Consider the following 24,349-nt stretch of genomic DNA (forward strand, 5'->3'; position numbering starts at 1 on the left):
CTCCCCACCCTTATCTGCTTTCCGGAGGGATCACTCTCTCCGTGACTCCCTTGTCCGCTCCACACTCCCCTGCAGCCCCACCACACCCGGCACTTTTCCCTGCAACCGCAGGAAGTGCTACACCTGCCCCCATACCTCCTCCCTCACCCCCATCCCAGGCCCAAAGAAGACTTTCCACATCAAGCAGATGTTCACCTGCACATCTGCCAATGTGATATACTGCATCCGCTGTACCCGGTGTGGCTTCCTCCACATCGGGGAAACCAAGCGGAGGCTCGGGGACTGCTTTGCAGAACACCTACGCGCGGTTCGCAATAAGCAACTGCATCTCCCAGTCGCGAACCATTTCAACTCCCCCTCCCATTCCTCAGACGACATGTCCATCCTGGGCCTTCTGCAGTGCCACAACGATGCCACCCGAAGATTGCAGGAACAGCAACTCATATTCCGCTTGGGAACCCTGCAGCCCAATGGTATCAATGTGGATTTCACAAGCTTCAAAATCTCCCCTCCCCCTACCGCATCCCAAAACCAGTCCAGCTCGTCCCCGCCTCCCTAACCTGTTCTTCCTCCCACCTATCCCCTCCTCCCACCTCAAGCTGCACCCCCATCTCCTACCTACTAACCTCATCCCACCCCCTTGACCTGTCCGTCCTCCCTGGACTGACCTATCCCCTCCCTAACTCCCCACCTACACGCACCTTTACTGGCTCCATCCCCGCCTCTTCGACCTGTCTGTTTCCTCTCCACCTATCCTCTCCTCTATCCATCTTCTATCCGCCTCCCACTCTCTCCCTATTTATTTCAGAACCCCCTTCCCCTCCCCCATTTCTGATGAAGGGTCTAGGCCCGAAACGTCAGCCTTTCTGCTCCTATGATGCTGCTTAGCCTGCTGTGTTCATCCAGCTCTGCAACTTGTTGTCCCCACTGTTTCTGGGATTGTTTACGTACATAGGTCAATGCCAACTGATCCATCCATTTCCATCTCTTTGTTCAGATTTTGTGCGATTGATACAACAGAGTGGCTTGCTGGGCTATTTCAAAAGCATTTGACAGTCAACCACATTGCTGTGGCTCTGAAGTCACATGTAGGCCAGACTAGGTGAGGATGGCAGATTTCCTTCCCTGAAGGACATTAATGAGCCAGATGGGTTTTTCCAACAAGCGATGATGATTTCATGGACATCAGCAGACTCTTAGTTCCAGATTTTTTTTTGCTGAATTCAAATTCCTCCATTTGTCATGGTAGGATTTAAACCCGGGACCCCTAGAACATTTGCTGAGTTTCTGAATTAATAGATATAGTGGACCCTTACAGTGACTGGTGGGAGAAAATAAACTGGCTTTATTCAAGTCTTGGGTATTTTACTGAAGAGAGAAAGAGAAAAACAGAGAGACACCATCTGCCTTTTCAGCAGTCTAAAGGCTTCTGCCATAGTAGTTTGTATGTGACAGGCTGTTAATTACCAAGAAGCCAATCAATTTGTTTTTGTCAAGGTGATGGCCTACTGGCATTCACAACTCCACACACCAATCAGGAATCAGTTACCAGATGAATCTCACTTTAAACACAGACCCTGGAGCTAGGACAACACTCTTACACCTTCCCCCCTATTAGCAAAGCAACAGTACAAACATAACCCACATTGAGTTTCAGTAATTTAATTTTAAAACATAGGACAACTCTTTCCTCAGATTTTTCTGTTGTAAAATACTATCCTTTACCCAGTGGAGTCCACAAACAAAAAGAAAGTAAAATTAAAAAATTCTGTCTTTACTACACAAGTGTAAGGACTTAAGAACAGTTAGATTCCTGGATTTATAGTGTTTTTCATATCTACTGTGAAAATATATTATGCAGCCATTAATAAATTGATATGCTATCTATTGTTTGATAAACTATTCCAGTAAATTAAGATGCCAATAATCTAATAGCTTGAAACCATAACCAATGTAAATGACTGATTAATACTGTATTTTTATGTAAGACAAAAAAAAACTTTTCCACAGTTTTATGGACCCTAAAACACAAGAAAATTTGTGTAACTGTAACAAATATTACTAAAACAAGAAAACCACTATCTTCACATTCCAATCTCAAAACCAATTACAAACCTCAGGACTGTTGTACATTTTACACCATGTATTGGGGTATACTTTGATATAATGAAATGACCTAACATGACTCAAGGTATATATTGTACTAAATATGGAATAGTAAGCTGAAAAATGCAGTCAGAAAACATGATATTCTATTACAATATCGGCTGAATTCAAAATGACGGATTGCAATTTCAAAGGAACAAATTCTAAAGCAGTCATAAACCCAATTGTGCAAATTCTCCAACTTTGTTAATCTTTACAATTTTCAACCCCTAAACAGGCACCAAGTCAAGGGTATTTCTTTGTGTAGAAGCAGCCCTCAAAAATATCTGTTCTTTACATGTGAGCCCAATGAATGCTGGCACATCTATCAATCATTCAAACAGTAAAAAAGCAGGGGAGAAGTGGAAGGCAGGAAAAGAAGATAATCCTGAAAGAGCAAGGTAATTAAAACCGTATCAGTTAATCCATCAAAAGGGATCAATGACCAGTGGCATAGGTATAAGGTAAGAGAAAGATGAGCAGATGTGAAGGAAAACTTTTTCACCCATATGGTGGTGGGAATCTGGAACTCAATGTCTGTTAACGGCATTCAAGGCAGAAACCTTATCATTTAAGATGTATTTAGGTGTGCACTTGTGATGCCAAGGCATTCAAGGCAATAGGCCAAGTGCCGGAAAATGGTATTAGCATAATTAGATGGTTGTTTTTGATCGGCATAGTGTGGTTGGCTGATGGGCCTTTTTCTGTGTCGATCTCTATGAATCTATAAACACCAAAATTTGCCTAATCGTGCTGTTGTAGTCCCTTTTTTTTAAAACCAAGAAGTCCGTTCAAAGTCTTAGCAACTTTCTACATGAATAACTACTTCACAGTGTAACTCCTAAAGCCACAGTTTAGTTTTAACCCAATGGTCTCCTTTCATATTGTCACAATATGAAGTGATATTTCACATTTTGTTTTGGCATAGATCACTTTTAAGAATTACATTAGCAGCCCTGTAATTACGTTCTTTTCACATCAAGGTTGACAAAAAAAAAATGGAGATAGTTGAGAAATTTGCAAGCAATTTGCAATTAAATTTGCGTCTCTGCAGCAGGAACTAGTACTCAAAACATCATCTATCTCAAATTCCTTGACACTTTAGGGAGTTTCTCTAGCTCACATTCTATTGTTATGCAGTTCAATATTCTTTTCATTATATGCAACAATGCAGAGCAGCAATGTTTAGCAGAGACTATCAAGATCTGTGTCACTTTCTGCTTTATTCTTAGTTATTACCAACATGATTCATGAGTAACGAAGACTAAAGGAATTCCTTCTTTTTTCATTAGTGCAAAACTTTATACTTGCCTTACATTAAATTTTATCGGTATTGTTTGTATTTATTTTGCTTACTCACTGCAGAACTTGAGTCACTTCTTCAAATTTCACAAATTTCTCAATTTGGTTTAATGAGCAATACCTATCAGATGCCCATCATAGGTGAATTTCTGAAGAGCGTTGTGACTATTATACCCGCTTCATTGATCTATGATTCAAAACATTTTAAAAATGCAGAGTGTATGGAAAGCAGACAGCTGCTTTTTTAAAAATGTTTATTCAACAGGAGCAAAAGCATAACAAAGGTGCTTTAAATATCACCCTGCGCTCAGAGTAATCCCCAAGACATATACCACTTCTATTTTCTCCGTAGATCAGTTACAACCTAGAGTTTGTAAGCTATCATTTGACTAAAAATATCAACCAATGCTGGTAGGCTAGAAAAATAAAAATTAGCACTGAAAGTACAGGTTAGTAATATCTATTTCGTGACCTAAGAACAGTAATCAACTGTAATCTCAAAAATTACAACCATAATTTGATAAAAGTATGGTTTTTGAAAGTGTTCAAATTGTAGTCAGAGAGTTATATATCATGGAAACACACCCTTTGGTTCAACTCGTTTGCGCCGACCAGACATCCCCATCTAATCTAGTCCCATTTGTCAGCAATTGGCCCATATCCCTCTAAACCCTTCCTAATCATATACCCATTCAGATCCTGCTAAATGTTGTAATTTTATCAGCCTCCACCACTTCCTCTGGCAGCTCGTTCCATACACACACCAGCCTCTGCGTGAAAAAGTTACCCCTCAGGACCCTTTTAAATCTTTCCCGTCTCATCTTAAACATATGCCCTCTAGTTTTGGACTCCCCGACCCTAGGAAAAAGGCCTTGGCTATTCACCCTATCCATGCCCCTCACGAGTTTATAAACCTCTAAAGTCACTCTTCAGCTTCCGATGGTCCAGGGAAAAAGCCCCAGCTTATTCAGCTTCTCCCTAAAGCTCAAACCCTCCAGTCCCAGCAACATCCTTGTAAATCTTTATTGCACTCTCTCAAATTTAACAACATTCTTCCTACAGAAGATCAACCAGAATTGTACGCAGTATCCTACCTGGGGGATTTTCAAGCAAACAGGCATTGAGCTTTACAAAAGATAACACAAATAGCAAGCTGTGTTCTACTTTATGTCACTTGAGCTGAACACTGCATTTACGTAACACAAAACACAACTAAAGTGAATTTTAAAAAGATAGTTGCCACAACAGAAGGAAATAAGACAAACGTCTTCCAAGGTTACTGTACTCAAATGACCTAGAACTGGGAATCAGGTACATAAAAATGGAAATCACTAGAAAACTTTTACCAAAAGCAAAATTCTTTGTGGTAACTGTTTCAGTAATCAAGAATAACAAAAACAATGCAGGAGTTTGCCACAAAATAACCTTCCATTGAATGGAATGTGACAAGTATAAAAAAAGTTTTACAACAATGTAAAACAAGTTCTCTTAAATACAACCTGATATCAGGATTTTTTTCTTTTTGACTACACCTTGATAATCAGAGTTGACTAGCCAACCAATCAGAAGTATTCTTTTCTCTTGTATAAATTTTTAACATTTGAAATTTGGCATTTTTGGGTTTGTCCAGATAAATGCAAGACACAAAAATTGGAAATCTGTCTCTCCTTTCAGGAGCATTCAAGAAAAATGGATATATTTTCAATGAGTTTGAATAAAAATCCATATTTCAAGTTGAATTTCCCAGTGGAATCTCACTTTTCATAATCTAAGAATAAAAATTTCAGGTCAAAACCAATTTAAATCATTGAGTTGATATCAATCACATACCATGACAACAAGGTGCAGGGCTGGATGAACACAGCAGGCCAAGCAGCATCATAGGAGCAGAGAGGCTGATGTTTCGGGCCTAGACCCTTCATCAGAAAAGGGGGAGGGGAAGGGGGTTCTGAAATAAATAGGGAGAGGGGGGACTGGATAGAAGATGGATGGAGGAGAAGATAGGTGGAGAGGAAACAAACAGGTCGAAGAGGCGGGGATGGGGCCAGTAAAGGTGAGTGTAGGTGGGGAGTTAGGGAGGGGATAGGTCAGTCCAGGGAGGACGGACAAGTCAAGGGGGCGGGATGAGGTTAGTCGGTAAGAGATGGAGGTGCGGCTTGAGGTGGGAGGAGGGGATAGGTGGGAGGAAGAACAGGTTAGGGAGGCAGGGACGAGCTGGACTGGTTTTGGGATGCGGTAGGGGGAGGGGAGATTTTGAAACTTGTGAAATCCACATTGATACCATTGGGCTGCAGGGTTCCCAAGTGGAATATGAGTTGCTGTTCCTGCAACCTTCGGGTGGCATCGTTGTGGCACTGCAGGAGGCCCAGGATGGACATGTCGTCTGAGGAATGGGAGGGGGAGTTGAAATGGTTCGCGACTGGGAGATGCAGTTGTTTATTGTGAACCGAGCATAGGTGTTCTGCAAAGCGGTCCCCGAGCCTCCGGATCATCGTCAATCACATACCATGTTCCTTTAGGATGCTGAATTGATTTGAAGATTCATATTTAAACATTTACACAAGTACTATCCATCAGTTAACATATTATACTATACCCCAGTAATCTAAATAGATGAGGAAGTCACAAAAATTCTCTCCATAGATGCTGCCAGACCTGCTGTGCTTTTCCAGCAATTTCTGTTTTTGTTTCTGATTTACAGCATCTACGGTTCTTTTGGTTTTTACACAAATTCAAGTGTTGTCTATAAATTTGAACCCATTTTTGGATACTTACTTCCATTTAACCATTATACTTAACTTCATGTTTGTTATGATTTGACCACACTTTGAACTGCATGAAACGTAAAAACCATGTTCATGTGAAGTGGTTTGAGAAGACCATGACAATTTGGAACAGGTCACAACGACAAAATTCAATTCCTACTTTAAAGTCATAAAGTTTGTGTTTGTATTTTTCATGTACTAATTGGTTTTAGATATTTTTAGTTGATTTCCCATGACTTTGGTTGCAGAGAGTCAAGACCAAGTACAATAGTCAAATGAGGAGAAGGTGGGAGATTGTTTCCTCACGCACTGCAGCAATAGTTATCTTCATTTTAAAGTCATACATTTGGATACTTTAATATAAAACTTCAAATTTGACAGCACTTACAGCTAAGTAATAAAGTTTAAGTCAATTTTAAGCCAGTAGACTTGATTGGAACATTATAAAATTTTCTCCAATGGAAAAAGGTCGATAATACCCACTAAGGAGGTTCCAATTACAGAATTACAGCTTTATGCAAGTAATTTCTAGTGTAGAAACAATTTATAATTAAGAAAAAAATACAACAGTATAGCAACAGAAAATAAGGTTTTATAGATTAAAAAATATTACGTTATTTTCCCGTCTATGAACAAATGAGTTCACTTTCAAACAGAAAGCAAAACTTGGAATGCACTGAGGTGCTCCAGTTGTTGCATCTTGTTATGATTACTTTTCAGTGTGTAAATGCTTTGCAAAAGGTACAATACCAGAAACAGACATGCCTAATACTGACAAATGATTCTTCAATTTTGGGGGTATGTGAAATCTTCTCAATGCTCATTGTGGTTCAGCAATTAGTGTCTGCAACAGTTTAAGGCTACTCACTGAAAACCTTAATGACGAACAGCATTCTTTCCATGTGTTGTCAATACATCAAAAGGACCACTTGTCCAAGGAAACACACAATACTAGAAAGGAGTAAAGATGTTAAACAACTTGAGTGTAACGCTGATCCCCTGAGAAGAGAGCCCAGAGAAAACAGAGACCAGTGAATCGTACACCTTCTCTGCCTACCCTTTTCTCTGCAGCAAATGTGGCCAAGGCTGCCATGCCTGTTCTATACCAGGCACTGTTTATGGAGCTTAACATAGAGTTCATCATCATGGTACAAATCATTTTGATTACAGGTTGATCATAAATCAACAAGTTATGAAACCTCCTCTCTTCACATCCTTAACTGCACCTCAAATGCTTCTACAGAGCGCTGTGGTGCTGAGTCATAGAATCATAGAGCTGTACAACACGGAAACAGACCCATTGGTCCAACTTGTCCATGCCGACCAGATATCCCAAATTAATCTAGTCCCATTTGCCAGCATTTGGCCCACATCCCTCTAAACCCTTCCTATTCATATACCCATCCAGATGCCCTTTAAATGTTGTAATCATACCCTCCTCCACCACTTCTTCTGGCAGCTCATTCCATACACAAACCACCCTTCAAATGAAAACGTTGCCCCTTAGGTGCCTTTTAAATATTTCCCCTTTCACCTTAAACCTATGCCCTCTAGCTTTGGACTTCCATACCCGAAGGAAAAGACCTTGGCTATTCACCCTTTCCATGCCTCTTGTGATTTGATAAACCTCCATAAGGTCACCCCTCAGCCTCTAATGTTCCAGGGAAAATAGCCCCATTCTATTCAGCCTCTCCCTATAGCTCAAACCTTCCAATCCCAGCAACATCCTTGTACTTCCTTCACCTCCAACACCTCCCCACAGCCCTACGGCACCTTCCCTTGTAACCGACGAAGGTGTAACACCTGCCCATTTACCTCCTCCCTCCCCAAAATCCAATAGCCCAAACATACCTTCCAGGTGAAGCAACACTTCACCTGCACTTCCCAGAATCTAGTCTACTGCATTCACTGCTCACAATGTGGTCTCCTCTACATTGGGGAAACAAAGCGTAGACTTGGCGACCGCTTTGCAGAACATCTACGTTCTGCTCACAAAAAAAGACCCTGAACTACCTGTTGCCTGCCACTTTAACGCACACCCAGTTCCCTGGCCAACATCTGTGTCTCTGGCTTGCTGCAGTGTTCCAGCGAAGCCCAACGCAAGCTGGAGGGACAACATCTCAGTTTCCACTTGGGGACCCTACAGCCCTCCGGACTCAATATTGAGTTCAATAATTTTAGGGCCTAAACTCTCCCATGTCCCACCCCCTACCCCACACACCAGGCCCTGTTACCACATAGCCTGCCACTACACACCCCCTGTTGTTAGTCACTAACAGTCCCCATTAACAACTATTCACCCTCTCAGCCTGATTGTTAGCAACTCCTTTGTCTGTCCAACTGTCTTTCTCTCTCTTTGAGCTCTATCCTATCATTTACTCCCTACTCCACCCACCTCCCTATTTTCTGCATGTAAACTGATGTTTTCCCAGCCACCATTAGTTCTGAGGAAGGGTCACCAGACCCGAAACCTTAACTCTGTTTTCTCCTCCACAGATGCTGCCAGACCTGCTGAGCTTTTCCAGCAACTTTGTTTTTGTTCCTGATTTACAGCGTCCGCAGTTCTTTAGGTTTTTAACACCCTTGTTAATCTTTTCAGAACTCTTTCAAGTTTCACAACATCCTTCCTATAGCAGGGAGACTAGAATTGAACAGTATTCCAAAAGTGACCTAACCAATCATTGGAGACATTCAGGTATGACACAGATTTTTGATTTATTGGAGAAGTTTCAGGAGGTTATGGTGAGCAGACAGCAAAGCGGAATTAAGTCCGTGCTCTCATGATTGGAAAACAAAGAGCAGAATGGCCCAAAACTGCTTTTAAGTTTCCAACCAATACAATAACAATACTCAAGTAAATATTTAATTCCACTGTTCCCACACCTTTTCTTTTTATGCTAATTTGGGATTTGTGCACCAGTTTAGTTATGAGGTATGGCAGGTGAAAGAACACTTCGAGCTCCGACATTGGCTTTGTTCAAATATCCACAAAAAGATGCTCAAGGACAGTTCAGTGGATCACCATTTGAATGCCTCCTCTGTGGAGAAGCATTTTGCACATGTTTGATGTGTATCTGTACTTTTCTGTTATTTCCCAATAACCTAAAGAAATGGAATAGAAATTATTATTTTCATTGGAACGCACTTAAGTATTTCAGTTGTTCCGTCTTAAGATCACTTTTCAATTTGCAAACGTTTTGGAATGGTACATCAAAACCAGACAAGTTTATCCCTACAAAATGATGGGGTCAAATGATGGGGTTTGTGAAATCTCTGAAATGCTCATTGTGGTTCAATAAGTATTGCCTGTAACAGTAATACAGTCTGATTTACCAGTGTTTAAGCAAAAGCGAATGGTTAATAATCAATAAGTTCCTAAGTAAATCTGGCAACTGAAAATGAATAATTTGCAAAACAGGTAGGGCAGAATGCAGAAAATATGTTGTTAAAATAAGATGGAAAACAGGAAGGTTAATTGGCAGGAGTGGGGAAATTTAAATATAGCAAAGTTGGCAGATTCTGCAAGCAAGTCACTCAAATGTGGCTTGCCTCATCAAAGATGTGCAGATATCATTTTGATCTCTCTTCTGCTGTAGTGTTACATGCTATAGTTAAATGTAATTGCTGTCAGAGATAGAATAACATAGAATCCCTACAGTGTGGAAACAGCCCTTTGGCCCAACAAGCCCACACCGACCCTCAGCGTATCCCTCCCAGACCCATTCCCCTGTAACCCAACATGCCACTCGAGTTTTTTTTAAGACCATAAGACCATAAGACACGGGAGCAGAAATTAGGCCATTGGGCCCACCGAGCCTGCTCCGCCATTCAATCATGGCTGATAAGTTCCTCAACCCCATCCTCCTGCTTTCTCCCCGTAACCCTTGATCCCCTTGATAATCAAGAACCTATCTATCGCAGTCTTCAATGTACTCAGTGACCTGGCCTCCACAGCCTTCCGTGGCAGTGAATTCCATAGAGTCACCACTCTCTGGCTGAAGTTTCTCCTTATCTCCATTCTAAAAGGTCTTCCTTTTACTCTAAGGCTGTGCCCTCGGGTCCGAGTCTCTCCTACCAATGGAAGCATCTTCCCAACATCCACTCTGTCCAGGCCATCAGTATTCCGTAAGTTTCAATTAGATCCCCCCTCATCCTTCTAAACTCCAATGAGTATAGTCCCAGAGTCCTCAAACGTTCCTCATATGTTAAGCTTCTCATTCTTGGGACCATTCTCGTGAACCTCCTCTGAACCAGCTCCAGGGCCGGTACATCCTTCCTGAGATATGGGGCCCAAAACTGCATGCAATACTCCAAATGTGGCCTGACCAGAGCCTTATAAAGCCTTAGTAGTACATCCCTGCTTTTATATTCAAGTCCTCTCAAAATAAATGCCAACATTGCATTTGCCTTCGTGACTACTGACTCAACCTGCAAGTTTACCTTGAGAAAATCCTGGACTAGAACTCCCAAGTCTCTTTGCACTTCAGACTTCTGAGTTTTCTCCCCATTTAGAAAACAGTCCATGCCCCTTTTATTCTTCTTAACAAAGTGCATGACCTCACACTTTCCCACGTTGTACTCCATCTGCCACTTCTTTGCCCACTCTCCTAAGCTGTCCAAATCCTTCTGCAGCCTCCCCACCTCCGCAATACTATCTGTCCCTCCACCTATCTTTGTATCGGCTGCAAACTTAGCCAGAATGCCCACAGTTCCTTCATCTAGATCATTAATGTACAAAGTGAAAAGTTGTGGTCCCAGCACCGACCCTTGCGGAACACCACTTGTCACTGGCTGCGATCCTGAGAAAGACCCTTTTATCCTCAATCTCTGCTTTCTGCCAGACAGTCAATATTCTATCCATGCTAACCTTGCCTCTAACACCGTGGGCGCTTATCTTACTCAGCCTCCTGTGTGGCACCTTATCAAAGGCCTTCTTGAAGTCCAGGTAGATAACATCCATTGGCTATCCTTGGTCTACCCTGCTCGTTACTTCCTCAAAGAATTCTAGCAGATTTGTCAGGCATGACCTCCCCTTGATGAAATTATGCTGACTTTGCTCTATTTTACCATACACTTCCAAATATTCAGAAATCTCATCCTTCACAATGGACTCCAAAATCTTACCCACAACCGAGGTTAGGCTAATCGGCCTGTAATTTGCCGTCTTTTGCCTTATTCCCTTTTTAAACAGGGGTGTCACCTTAGCGATTTTCCAGTCCTCTGGGACCCTCCCTGACTCTAGCCATTCCTGAAAAATCACCACTAATGCTTCCACTATCTCTTCAGCTATCTCCTTTTAAAAAAAAAACCCTCAGTTAGCTCACTTTTGAAATCACATGAACTAGCATGAACTTCCAGCTTTATGTCATTAGTCATGTTTCAACAAATCTTTAACAAAGAGTGAGGAGTAACTTGGTTTTCAATATTGTACTAATTTCATAATCATAGTTGAACAACCCCTCTGGTCCTGAAAAATAAACTGGTTTTGGGTTTGTGAAATTTTAAACGCTGTCATTGTAATAATGCAAGTCCATAGATTTTCCAAAGAATAAAACTTTTTACAGCAGTTCATGACATTTCAGCTTTTCCTTTCAAGGTAAATGGCCCACCATTTATTTCACTAGCTATAAAAAGGTAGAATAGTTTTTTTTTTAAAAACATCCTGACATGTTGTTTGTGACAGTCCTTTGACGTTGTTGGCTGCTAAATCTGAATTAAACCACATTGCTGAAAGTCAAATCTCAAGGTGACACCAAAATCAAGCTAGCACTAGCAAAGAAGGGAAATTCATGCCACAGACACTGGTGGATCTTTGTGGGTAACTGGCTTTGAAGTCAGCTGATGCTTCACTGCCTATCATAAAATTCAAACCTAGATTTGCATTAAAATATTTTCTGATTTGATATTTAAAGATAGTTAATCATGTTTACAGTTTTAGCATCAGAGTGCACCACATCTCTTTGAATTAAACACCTAATAAGGTATCAATACCAGCCAATCTGCACATTTTTGTCTTTAGAAAAGATTTATCTTTTTTTTCCAAATACAGCACTAGTTACAGTTCTAATTAAAAATTAAGGATGTAGGTATCCTTATCTGTAGGTACAAGAGTTTGACGAGGCGCAAGTATTTAGGTAAACTTACTCAATAGTGTTTCATTGTTCTCATTTTACTACTGCTGGACTAAAATCTGTGAGCAGCTTGTGCCCAATTTGCAGCATGAAGTAGAGCTTACAAAGATCTTAAACCCCGAAGAAATCACCTATAGAAATTTAAGACCTCTAGCAGTCATCAGGTGGAACTTCTCGTACTTGAAAATGGTGATAGATTTAATGAGTAGCATAAAAATGATTCAAGAAACAACTAACATGCATCTATGCTGCCAATGTGATTAATCTCTTGGAATTTAATGCTGCTAATTCTGGCTCCATAATGTAAAAGGTAAACTAGAAAAGGCACCAAAACCCTGTAGGTACAGCTGTGTAAATGTTAAAACACTGCTCAAAAATTCATATTAATTTAACAGTATGCATAATTAATCTACAGGATTACAGAAAGCAACTAGGGTTAGTCATTGCTTAGGAAATATAATTAGCAGGCAGAGGGATGGATATGGCTTCTTCTTGATCTTGAACACTTATTAATCCATAGATTATATTAAAATATCATTAATAAATGTCCCAGGATTGTATTGTGCAAGATTCTGCTAGCTGAAACTGCACAAACTGAGGTACTGTTAATAATATTACTACACTTTCTATTGTTTTTGTTGAATAACTATCCTATATACACGTTCATTTGGAACATTCATTTCAAGAACAAACCAACACAAGATTACACCAAATCAACTAAACTTACATATGCAGATAAACTGTTTCTAGTAGGTATTTTAATTTCCAATTTTCAACATTGACATCTTTTCTGCATCTTCCTTGTGTACTGAATGCTATTGGGTAGAAGAGAATGACTAAGATGTATTGTTGACTAATTTTTAAGAAATTGATCAGAGCCCCATCAATGCGTTTCATAACCAAGCCTTATATCTCATACCAACTTTCATTTCCATTCTGGTGTTTGGCGTGGAGCCACATCATGTTGTGTCACCTCGGTTCACAATGGCGGCAGCAGATGTTACAACAATAAGTGTGCAAATCAGTGTGCAACATTCAGGAATAATTCTTGAAATAGGGATACAAGGGCAAAGGGAGTTGCAAACATGTACTGATCCAACTAAAGCCTTAAGCTTGAGTGTGAATATGTGGTTTTATAAAAGGAGTGGCCATGCCATGTTTCAAACATTAATATTGCTTAGACACTTAGAAACCAACTCAAACGAAATAGTAGAAGCTACCATTGATAAAACATGTTTAAAATCATAGTATGCTATTTAAATTTGTTCATATAGCATGCAGAAAGACTGAATATTTCCATAATTACAGTACTATTTCATGCCAAATCAATAACCGCGTTTCTAAACTCCAAATTAAAATCAAGGTCCTTTATCCAATTGAGAAGGCCACTCCAAGTTGATGTAAGCTTGTTAATTTTTATTATGGAAGTTTTACTGTAGATACTCTGACATACGGCAATATATTTTTATGTGAAATGGTAAAGTCAACTTAGTCCTACTGGATCACAGAACTGTTCTCTTATTAGAGAGAAACACGACTGGTGGTGGTTTAACCCAAGGGTCACCATCTCTCAGTCTAGGGGAGAGGTTGGAAAGAAGAGTTCTTCATGGTGTGAGAATTGAACCTACATGTTGGCATCACTCTGCATCGCAATTCAGCTATCAAGTCAACTGACCGATTTTTCTGTATACCTCTCAATAAATCCTAAATTGAAAGCGAGTGGAGGAAAATGTCAGCTCCCTCCAATTATGGATTCATAACAATGCAAGATTTGTGCTGCTGACTACAAACCATGAGGCAGGCATGTGGGCATGATTGCACACTTAATCTACTGTCAAGCTGGAGATCACTGGTCTTAATTCCACCCATGTGCGTTCACCAAAACACAAAAGCAATCAAACTTCTGAAATTAGAAACGAGAATCTGAAGTTCATTTCTCCTTCATTCCCCTGGCACATATTCGAGAATCATGAAACTGGTCTTTTTGTTTACAATATAAATGAGTGTGATAGATCTTCTGGGTTGTTGCTCCGAGAGCGAATGTGCAGTTTTATGCAAGTGGTGCCATGGCATGCGATGCTTAAAGCATTAGGGCAACAAACCTACTGTGAATACTAATCATTAACTATCAAACTTTTTTGAATCAAAAGAGTTAGAGAAAGTAAGTATGCCTAATTCAACATAATTTTAAGCTGTATATGTAAATAGAAAGAAAACAACTGCAATTATTTTTATTAGATTATTCTAGGACTGGGAGGAATAAAGCTCACTCAACATTTAAAATAATCCAAGTTCAATCATCTATAATGTTTCATACAGAGAAGAATTAGAATACTGTACCGTACTGTGAAAAGAATGAAAATTATGGATGGTACCTCCTGCATGCACCACAGCACTTTATCATCTTCCACACACAGTATTTGAATTCAACAGTTTTAGATTATAACCACTATCCCATTTTGTCAGACTGGAGATACTGGGACTGGTACTGTTGTTGCCATTTACACATGCTCTTTCACTGGTGCCATTAGCACTTCCTTTTGATTTGTAACATTATTCCCTCTGTCATTTAAACACTCCTGCTGTTCTGTCAATCATAAATCTTCCAGTCCCTTTTTTTGCCTTTGTCTGGAAACTATTATCTTTTTAAATTCTTCCACTTACGCAAAAACAACATTGATCTGAAAATGTTAATTGTTTCTCCTCAAGGGGTGCTGTCCAAGTATTTCCATCTGATTCAGTGAATTATTTTCCTTTACTGAATATTGCAAAGATAGTTTTGTTTGAACAAGCTTGCTATATACAATTGAAGAATTAATATACATATTTGAGTTTCATATTTATTACAATGTCTAGTTTACCACATTAACATTGTACATAGAGATGTGATGCATCTAACAAGATACGAATCACATTTTCAAATGTACTTTTAACAAAAAAATACAGAAAACTAACAAAAATATTGCAAATCATTAATTAAAATGTGCACATTTTTGTACCAATGTGTGTCCACAAAAATGCTAAATTTCACAATGGCGATAAATGTCAGAATGTTCTTTTTTAACCAGACCTGTCACAGAAACTCCAACCAATATAAGTTTTAGGCATGATTCTTCAGTTATTTCACGAAGACAAGATCGATGCAGCACTTTGTGTAAATTATACCAGTGGTTGCAATGGGAAAAAGAGATGAACGTGCCCATTTAAAAGCAGTATTTCCCCAAAATAGATTGACTTTCTGAGACAAGTCTCAAATTAAACCCGAAGAGGGTGCAAGACTGTAGAGATTTTCTTCAGGGAAATGGGCAATTACAGTAAATGCAGTCTTCAAAATAAATCCTGCAACCGCCCTTAAGATCACTGCATAACCTGTCGAAAATCCAGACAATAAAAAAGGCAAATTCAGTTTCATTGCTAATTGCCTCTGTACTTAATAAACTGCAGCACAGAGGAAGTAGCAGCTCAATTAAAACAATATCTTGGTCCCTCGGGAGCACAGTAAAAATTACATTAATATAACGTGCCATCTCAACATGTCGGCATTAATTACTAGGGACCGCAGTATAAACCTTGCAACCTATAAATTCATTGCAATTAATTTCGGCCACAACAGAAAAATCGCAACTTTAAACAAAACAACTGCGTCGCGCAATATGCTACCTACCAGGCAACGACAAGCAGAGGGAAAGAGAATGGGGGAGGGGAATTTGCAAGGCGATGCTGTGCTAGATTTCAAACTGATTTGCTCCGTCTACCCGGCTTGCGATGTAATTAATAGTAGCACGGACACAAAACGGAGGCGCGCCGAGATACATGGGGATGTCTGCAGCAGCCAGAGAAGGAAAGGTCCTGCTTCTTTTCCCCGACGCAAAGCTACATCAGTTCTCAGCCTCAGCATCGAACCGCCTTTAAATAGCCCGTTAACAGCAGCGGCCACTGTCACCGCCAGCTGGAGGAGGAGGGGTTAATGAATGCAAATCCCTCCCAAGGCAAGCACGAAGTACAAAAGAGGTCCAGGACCGGAACAGATCAGGACTAGTTAGGAAGTAATACCCGTACTTGATTATAGCAGCTTTAACAACCGACCAAGCAAGGACCAATCCAAAGTGGGTAGTCAGAAATGTCTTTTTCACCCGTCTTTTCAAACTAAGACAATGATTTCACCTTTACCGCTGTAACTGACAGAAGTGCTGACTGCATTGCTGAGTGTCAACAGATCAAAGACACTGGGGCAAACACCAAGCCATCATGTGCCACCCAGTCATTTGCAACAGTACTTTTCCAACATGCATTTTCCATGCTGTTCTTCTCAGCCTGCAACCTTAGATATCCTTCAACTCCACCACCTCCAAGTGAACAGAACAGAAGCCAGTATTCATACAGTGGCACACTGCAACATTAGTGAGATGTGGGCTCAACTCTCAAAGTTTCTAGGAGCCAACTCTTCATGCTGCCAATACTGCACATTGGAAACATACAAAACACGTGGCTGTTCATTTAAAAACAAACAAATGCCAATGCCAGAGATCTGAAATAAAAACTCTGCTTCGAAATGTTAACTCAAGCTTCTCTCTCCACAGATGTTGGCAGACCTGCTGAGCTTTTCCAGCAATTTCTCTTCGATTATTTGCCTTCCAACAAAAGGTGCTCAAAAGCTTGTGCATCATTCTAATATGGCACCAATCACAACCTGAAAGTAAATATCGCTCATGAGGACTTCATTAAGCCTTTTCTCACTTTGGAAGCAAAAACAAGAAGGCAGATTACTACCTGAATGGCTGTAAATTGGGAGAGGCAAGTGTTCAGTGGGACCTGGGTGTCCTTGTGCACCAGTCACTGAAGATAAGCATGTAGATGCAGCAGGCAGTAAAGAAGGCAAATGGTATGCTGGCCTTCACTGTGAGAGGTTTGAGCATAGGGGCAGGGTTGTGTTGTTGTAGTGTCAAAGGACCTTGTTGAGACCACACCTATAATATTGCGGGCAGTTTTGGTCTCCTTCTCGGAGGAAGGATGCTCTTGCTCTCGAGGGAGTGCATCGAAGGTTTACCAGGGTGATTCCAAGGATGGCAAGACTGACGTATGACAAGAGATTGACTATGTTTTATCATAGAATCATAGAATCCCTACAGTGTGGAAACAGGCCCTTCGGCCCAACAAGTCCACACCAAACCTCAGACCATCCCACCCAGACCCATCCCCCTGTAACCAACATAATCTACACATCCCTGAACACTACAGGGCAATTTAGCATGAACAATTTACCTAATCTGCACATCTTTGGACTGCGGGAGGAAACCGGAGCACCCGGAGGAAGCCCACGCAGACACAGGGAGAATGTGCAAACTCCACACAGTCGCCAGAGGGTGGAATCGAACCCAGATTGCTGGCGCTGTTTGTCAACATTCCCTAATAAGTTTGTAACAGCAGCTAGAAACAACCAGGGTGGCCTTTAACCTTAACACGCAAGCTGTTCATACTTTTTGTCAAGTAAGACAAACGTCTGGTCATATGATCTGACCCATGCCTCAATTTCTTGTTTGTCCTTTGAGGTAACAATGCTGTATTCATCACCTGGGGTTTTTGATAGACTTCCAGTGAGTGACTGCTAAAGTTGACCTGCACCCTGAAAGCAAACAGAACCAGATACCACAGATAACTGAGTTTTGTAAAAGATGCTAGCTCAGGACTTACTCTCCTTGTGGTGTTTTCTCTTTGCTTTCTAAAGATGGGACAAGTGAAAGCTATTGTACTTTTTGGTATGACACTGCCACACAATTACAGGTCTCGCATACGTAGTCAGGACTACTGCTCCATCAACTTTCAGTTTGGTAGGCAGATTTACTCTTCATTCCCAGCTGATGGTTGAAGATTACTGAATGCTTCAATTGCATTTGGCAGTTTTTCCATGTTTCGCATCAGAGTAAACAGAGAGAGAGTGCTGTTGGATAAATGAATTTATCTAGTGCTGACAGGTTTTGGTCATGATTAGAACCTGAAGCTCAAGAAGGAGCTTTCCTGGACCAGGCTAGTTCGTTACTTCAGTTTCCTTTTGTGCTGATAATAAGGCCGAAATTGTCACATGCATTAGGATTGTTTTCAGTGGAGTTCAGACAAATGAGGGGGAATCTCAGAGACGTATAAAATTCTGACAGGACTAGACAGGATAGATGAAGGGAGGATGTTCCCGATGGTGGGTGTGTCCAGAACCAGGGATCACAGTCTGAGGATTCGGGGTAGACCATTTAGGACGGAGATAAGGAGACATTTCTTCACCCAAAGAGTGGTGAGCCTGTGGAATTCATTACCACAGGGTGTAGTTGATGCCAAAACATTGAATGTATTCAAGTGCCGGCTAGATATAGCACTTGGGGTGAATAGGATCAAAGGATATGGGGAGAAAGCAGCATTAAAAGGTACTGAGTTGGATGATCAGCCATGATTGTGATGAATGGCGGAGCAGGCTTGAAAGGCCGAATGGCCTCCTCCCGCTCTCATCTTCTATGTTTCAGCTATAATCTACAATCCTTTAAGCCGTATGGAAGATTCCACAAATATCAATGATGTTTTGATTTGCCTCACCCTAGTGTTTACCATGAATTGTTACTAGTTTCCTCAACCAAAGCACTCAGTCCTTCACCTCCGCTTCCTAACTGTAACCTACATTTATCACTTCTTAAAACAAACTGCAGTATCCTTCAGTCAATTTCCAATAAGGTCAAATAAAAATTTATATGGGAGTAAGGGAAATGAACAATTTTTTAAGTTAATGTAGCATTTCTTTGTTATAGAATCCCTATAGTGTAGATAGAGGGCATTTCGCCCATCAAGTCTGCACTGATCCCCAAAAGGGCATCCCACCAGAACCCTACCCTTTCCTGTATTTACCATGGCTAATCCACCTAGCCTCCACATCCCTGGACGCTACAAGGTAATTTAGCATGGACAATCCACCTAACTTGCAAATTTTTGGACTGTGGGAGGAAACTTGGCAGAAACACACTCAGATATGCAGAGAACATGCAAACTCCACACAGGATGTCATCCGAAACTGGAATTGGACACAGGTCCTGGCAGTATGAGGCAGCAGTGCTAACAGCTGTGCTACCGGGCTGCCCTGATCTTTGTTATATGTTGTTCTTCACAAAGCTATTTGCTCCAATACAGACAAATAACTTCTACTCAATAGCCATTAAAGAATGTGCAATTTTTTCAGATATATAAACATATCTTCTCTGCTCCTTGAAGGTGGTGACTCCTTGATGGAGTTCTTGGGTAGTAGTTCCAAACTGGTACTCAACAGTTGTTATTGTTCTAGAATAATGCTCAACTCTGAATGTTTGCAATTAATCAATCATGGAGAGAAGCCCCTATATGGATTCCTGTTTAGGAGTGGTTAGCACTGCTGCCTCACAGAGCCAGGGATCCAAGTTTGATTCTAGCCTGGGGTGACAATCTGTGTGGAATTGGCACATTCTCCCTGTGTCTGCTTGGGTTCCACCAGATGCTCTGGATTCCTTCCTCAGTCCAAAGATGTGCAGGTTAGGTAGATTTGCCATGCTAAATTGTCCATGGTGTCCAGGGATGTGTAGTCTAAATGGATGAGCCATAGTAAATGCAGGGTTACAGGGATGGGGTTGGGTCTGGCCGAGATGCTCCGAGGATCGGTACAGACTCAAAAGGGCCAAAGGGCCTCTTTTTGCACTGTAGGGAATCTATGATTCCACTCCCTGAACCAGGAATTCAATAAGATTCAGGATCAGGAATGGAACTTGTAACCTTCCTCTCTTTATGCTGTAGCTACTTATGGAAATTTTATGACATTTAAAAATTGGATGGAAAAGGGAGTCCTCATTTTTGAAGTAGGTTTCTTTAGTTTCCATCCACATTCAAGTTCAAGATTATGAGGCAGTTAAAGAAAACGGAATATAGCACTGTACAAGTTTTGTTCCCAGCCTATCACAAAGATCTTTTGATTTCCTTTCTACTACTTCTATGAAGTGTCTGATTAATTTTCCTGTGAAAACATTCCAGTTAGTAGCTGTCTGCATGCACGGAAATAAGAATTAAATGCCACATCGTGCACATGTTCCAAACTGCAGTGTGTTCTGGTGGTGAGATAGAAGAATCTCAATATTTTACATAACTGAAACTCCACGAGCTCCGATTGGATGTGGTCTACCGTCCTCCCATGCCATGGCTGGCAATAATATGCCCTGAACTTGATCAAACTCTCCTTGTATAAAATTAAGAAACTAACATGAAACTAATGTCACTGTTCACTGTTAATAATATTATGTCGACAAAATAAGCAACTGCACAAATTTGTTAATCAGTGTAAAACTGCACATTACAATAAAGTAATACTTTTCTGGAAAGTTTGTGTTTCACAAAAAAGTAGGCTTATGGAATATTTGCAGAATTTTGAGGCCACCACATTGAAAAAAATACATTGCTGTTTGCTTGTTATACATTATCATGCTAAAGATACCTCTTAACTTCAGTACTACAACGTTAGTGTGAAAGAAGTTTAATTATGGTGGAAAAATATTTCAGAACAGGCAATAAGGGTCATTGATAAAATCCTAAAATAAATCACTGAAGTTTCCTGGGAACTTCGAAACCATGAAATTCCCAGTACACCTGGTGCTGAGAATTAGACTTTTACTTATCAATGTTGATGTTTAATTAACGTGGTTCTCTGGAAATACTAACACAGACATGCATGGTTATGATTGTCATGAGCTTAGTAAAATAGACTGTACATTGTGAAACTTTGCTCTTAAGGAAAATATATCTCACTGCATTTCAACTGCAAATCAGAAACAAGTTAACATTCTGCAGAACAACTGTAAAATAGTAATAACAGTTTTATAGAGATGATAGAATTGATCTTCAAGTTGCATCATTTGAGAGAGTTGAAAATGTGTGGGGGGAATGGCAAGGATGAAAAAAAGGGAAATTGCCATTTTACCTGCAGAAATTGGGAGAGGCTCCAAAATTGTTAAGTTTCCTCTGTTTGTTCAACATTCAAAAATCTGATCAGTAGGCCCATCTTTTCCCAATGTGTTGCCGCCTGGTGCATTTGTGGGGAACTTTGCCCAGTACATTGATTCCAAAGCTTGCTGAAAGGCCTTCTAAAGCCCCCATAAAAGTGCAAGGAGCAAAGAGAGAGAATAATTACAAATCAAATTCTGGAATTCCTTGGCTAAACTGCTCTCTCATCCCTCAAAATATACTTTATCTTGAATCAACCTTGCGAAAAACAAACAACAGGTAATTTTTACAATGCTGTTTGTGGGAGCTTGCCATGTAAGACTTCGCCGCCATGTTTCCTACATTACAACAGTGTCTAAAGTTGTGCATTGGCAGCAAAGTGCTCTGGGAAGTCTAATAGTCATGATAGACACTCTACAAATGCAGGTCTCTTTTTAGTTTGAAGCACAAGTACAGATTGTGTTAAGGGCCTAAACTGGGGATGAAAGACAGAACTCATGCTCTGTCAAAAATATCATCAGACATATTAGATGAGTCATAAAAAGAGAAAATCTGGAGAAAATAAGTTCTGGAAGCATCCCTAGAAAGAAAAATAGTTAATATTTTGAGTCTAATATGACTCTTCTTCAGAACTGAGGGGCTGGAAATTTTGTTTCATATGCTGTAGACTGAGGGGGAGGAGGAGCAAGTGGAACAGATACTGAAGGTACCCAGAGCAAAAGACAAAAGGAGTGCTGATAGTAGTAAAAGGACAGATGGATATGTAAAAAAAAGTGTAAACATTAGGTGTGACACTGCCACCTCTGGCAGGATACCATCACCAAATATATCTTCTCCTTCCCTCTACTGTTAGCATTCTGTAGGGACAGCTCTCGCCGTGCCACCCTGGTTCACATTTCCATTACTGCTAACACTTCTTCACACCGCCCACCCATCCCACACCATGGTCCCTTACCATCCAATTGTAGAAAGTCTAACACCATCCCAGAATGGGAATTATTTACAAACAAACAGTGCGAGAAGAGGCATTTCTAAAGAAGGGTCCCGATCTGAAACATCAGCTTTTTTGCTCCTCTGATGCTGCCTGGCCAACTGTGTTCCTCCAGCTCCACACTGTGTTATCTGACTCCAGCATCAGCAGTTCTTACTATTTCTGTCATCTAACCCAGAGGTTCCTGGATGACAAAGGAGACAGCAGAAAACAAAATTAAGATAAAGATGTGGAACCCATGCACTACACGCCACTCAATATGCATGTAGCTTCCCAGCAGCCACGCAGTTGAGCAGCTTAAAGGGAACATTGTCTGTGTGCTTTTAGAATAGCAACTTTTATATTGTCTCTCTAGGTCTTTTGTATCAAAGTATATCATCTCCTTTTTCTCTACATTGGAACTTCATCCACTACGCATCAGCTCATTTGACCCAATTGTCAAATTAAAGTTTAACTGTTTCCTCACTGTTTCCTAGTTTTTTTTTGTTGTTTACAGACTTTGAAATTGTCCCTGTCATACGAAGACTCAAAGAAATGAAACTGGACGGATCACCTGGCATCGACCTAGGCGCCGGAAAAGACAATGGCAGAATGTCGACCATGCAAAGGCCTCCTCACTAACATCTGGGGGTTAGTGCCAAAATTGGGAGAGCTGTCTCACAGACTAGTTAAGCAACAGCCTGACATAGTCATACTCACAGAATCATACCTTACAGACAATGTCCCAGACACCACCATCACCATCCATGGATATGTCCTGTCTCACCGGCAGGACAGACTTAGCAGACGGGGCGGCACAGTGGTATACAGTCGGGAGGGTGTTGCTCTGGGAGTCCTCAACATTGACTCTGGACCCTATGAAGTCTCATGGCTTCAAGTTAAACATGGGCAAGGAAATCTCCTGCTGATTACCACATACCGTCCTCCCTCAGCTGAAGAATCCGTACTCCTCAATTTTGAACAACACTTAGAGGAAGCACGGAGGATGGCAAGGGCACAAAATGTACTGTGGGCGGGGGATTTCAATGTCCACCACCAAGAGTGGCTCGGCAGCAGTACTACTGATTGAGCTGGCCGGGTCCTAAAGGACACAGCTGCTAGACTGGGTCTGCGGCAGGTGGTGAGGGAACCAACAAGAGGGAAAAACATACTTGACCTCATCCTTACTAATCTGCCAGCTGCAGTTGCATCTGTCCATGACAGTATCGTTAAGAGTGACCATCACACAGTCCTTGTGGAGACAAAGTCCCGCCTTCACATTGAGAACAACCTTCATCGTGTTGTGTGGCACTATCACCGTGCCAAATGGAACAGAATTCGCACAGATCTAGCAACTCAAGACTGGGCATCCATGAGGCGATGTGGGCCATCAACAGCAGCAGAACTGTATCCAATACACTCTGTAACCTCATGGCCCGGCATATCCCCCACTCAACCATTACCATCAAGCCAGGGGATCAACCCTGGTTCAATGAAGAGTGCAGGAGGGCATACCAGGAGCAGCACCAGGTATACCTGAAGATGAGGTATCAACCTGGTGAAGCCACCAAACAGGACTACTTGCACACCAAACAGCAAAAGCAGCAAGTAATAATCAGAGCTAAGCGATCCCACAACCAATGAATTAGATCTAAGCTCTGCAGTCCTGCCAGATCCAGTCGTGAATGGTGGTGGACAATTAAACTCACTGGAGGAGGAGGCTCCACAAATATCCCAACCTTCAATGAGGGAAGAGCCCAGCAAGAGTGCAAAGGATAAGGCTGAAGCAGTCACAGCAATCTTCAGCCAGAAGTGCCAAGTGGACTATCCATCTCGGACTCCTCCAGTGGTCCCCAGCATTACAGATACTAGTCTTCAGCCAATTTGATTCACTCTACGTGATATCAAGAAACAGTTGGAGACACTGGATAGCCCTCACAACATTCTGGCATTAGTACTGAAGAACCGTGCTCCAGAACTTGCCGCTCCCCTAGCCAAGCTGTTCCAGTACTGTTTCAACACTGGTATCTACCCGACAATGT

General features: G+C 41.1%; 1 protein-coding gene across 4 annotated transcripts in view; it reads right to left on the reverse strand.

The window, feature by feature from the left end:
* Positions 1-24,349, reverse strand: part of LOC109931797 (AMP deaminase 2) — a 163,481-nt gene that overhangs the window by 74,666 nt on the left and 64,466 nt on the right. The window contains exon 1 of one of the 4 annotated variants that reach the window (XM_048612069.1): positions 16,008-16,200. The exons of the other annotated variants lie outside the window; for them this stretch is intronic. The gene's annotated coding sequence lies outside the window, so the exon portion shown is untranslated. Of the gene's footprint in view, positions 1-16,007; positions 16,201-24,349 lie in introns of those variants that run through there. 4 annotated transcript variants of the gene reach the window in all.

This window comes from Rhincodon typus, chromosome 25 (assembly GCF_021869965.1).
Source record: "Rhincodon typus isolate 14 chromosome 25, sRhiTyp1.1, whole genome shotgun sequence".
NCBI lineage: Eukaryota > Metazoa > Chordata > Chondrichthyes > Orectolobiformes > Rhincodontidae > Rhincodon > Rhincodon typus.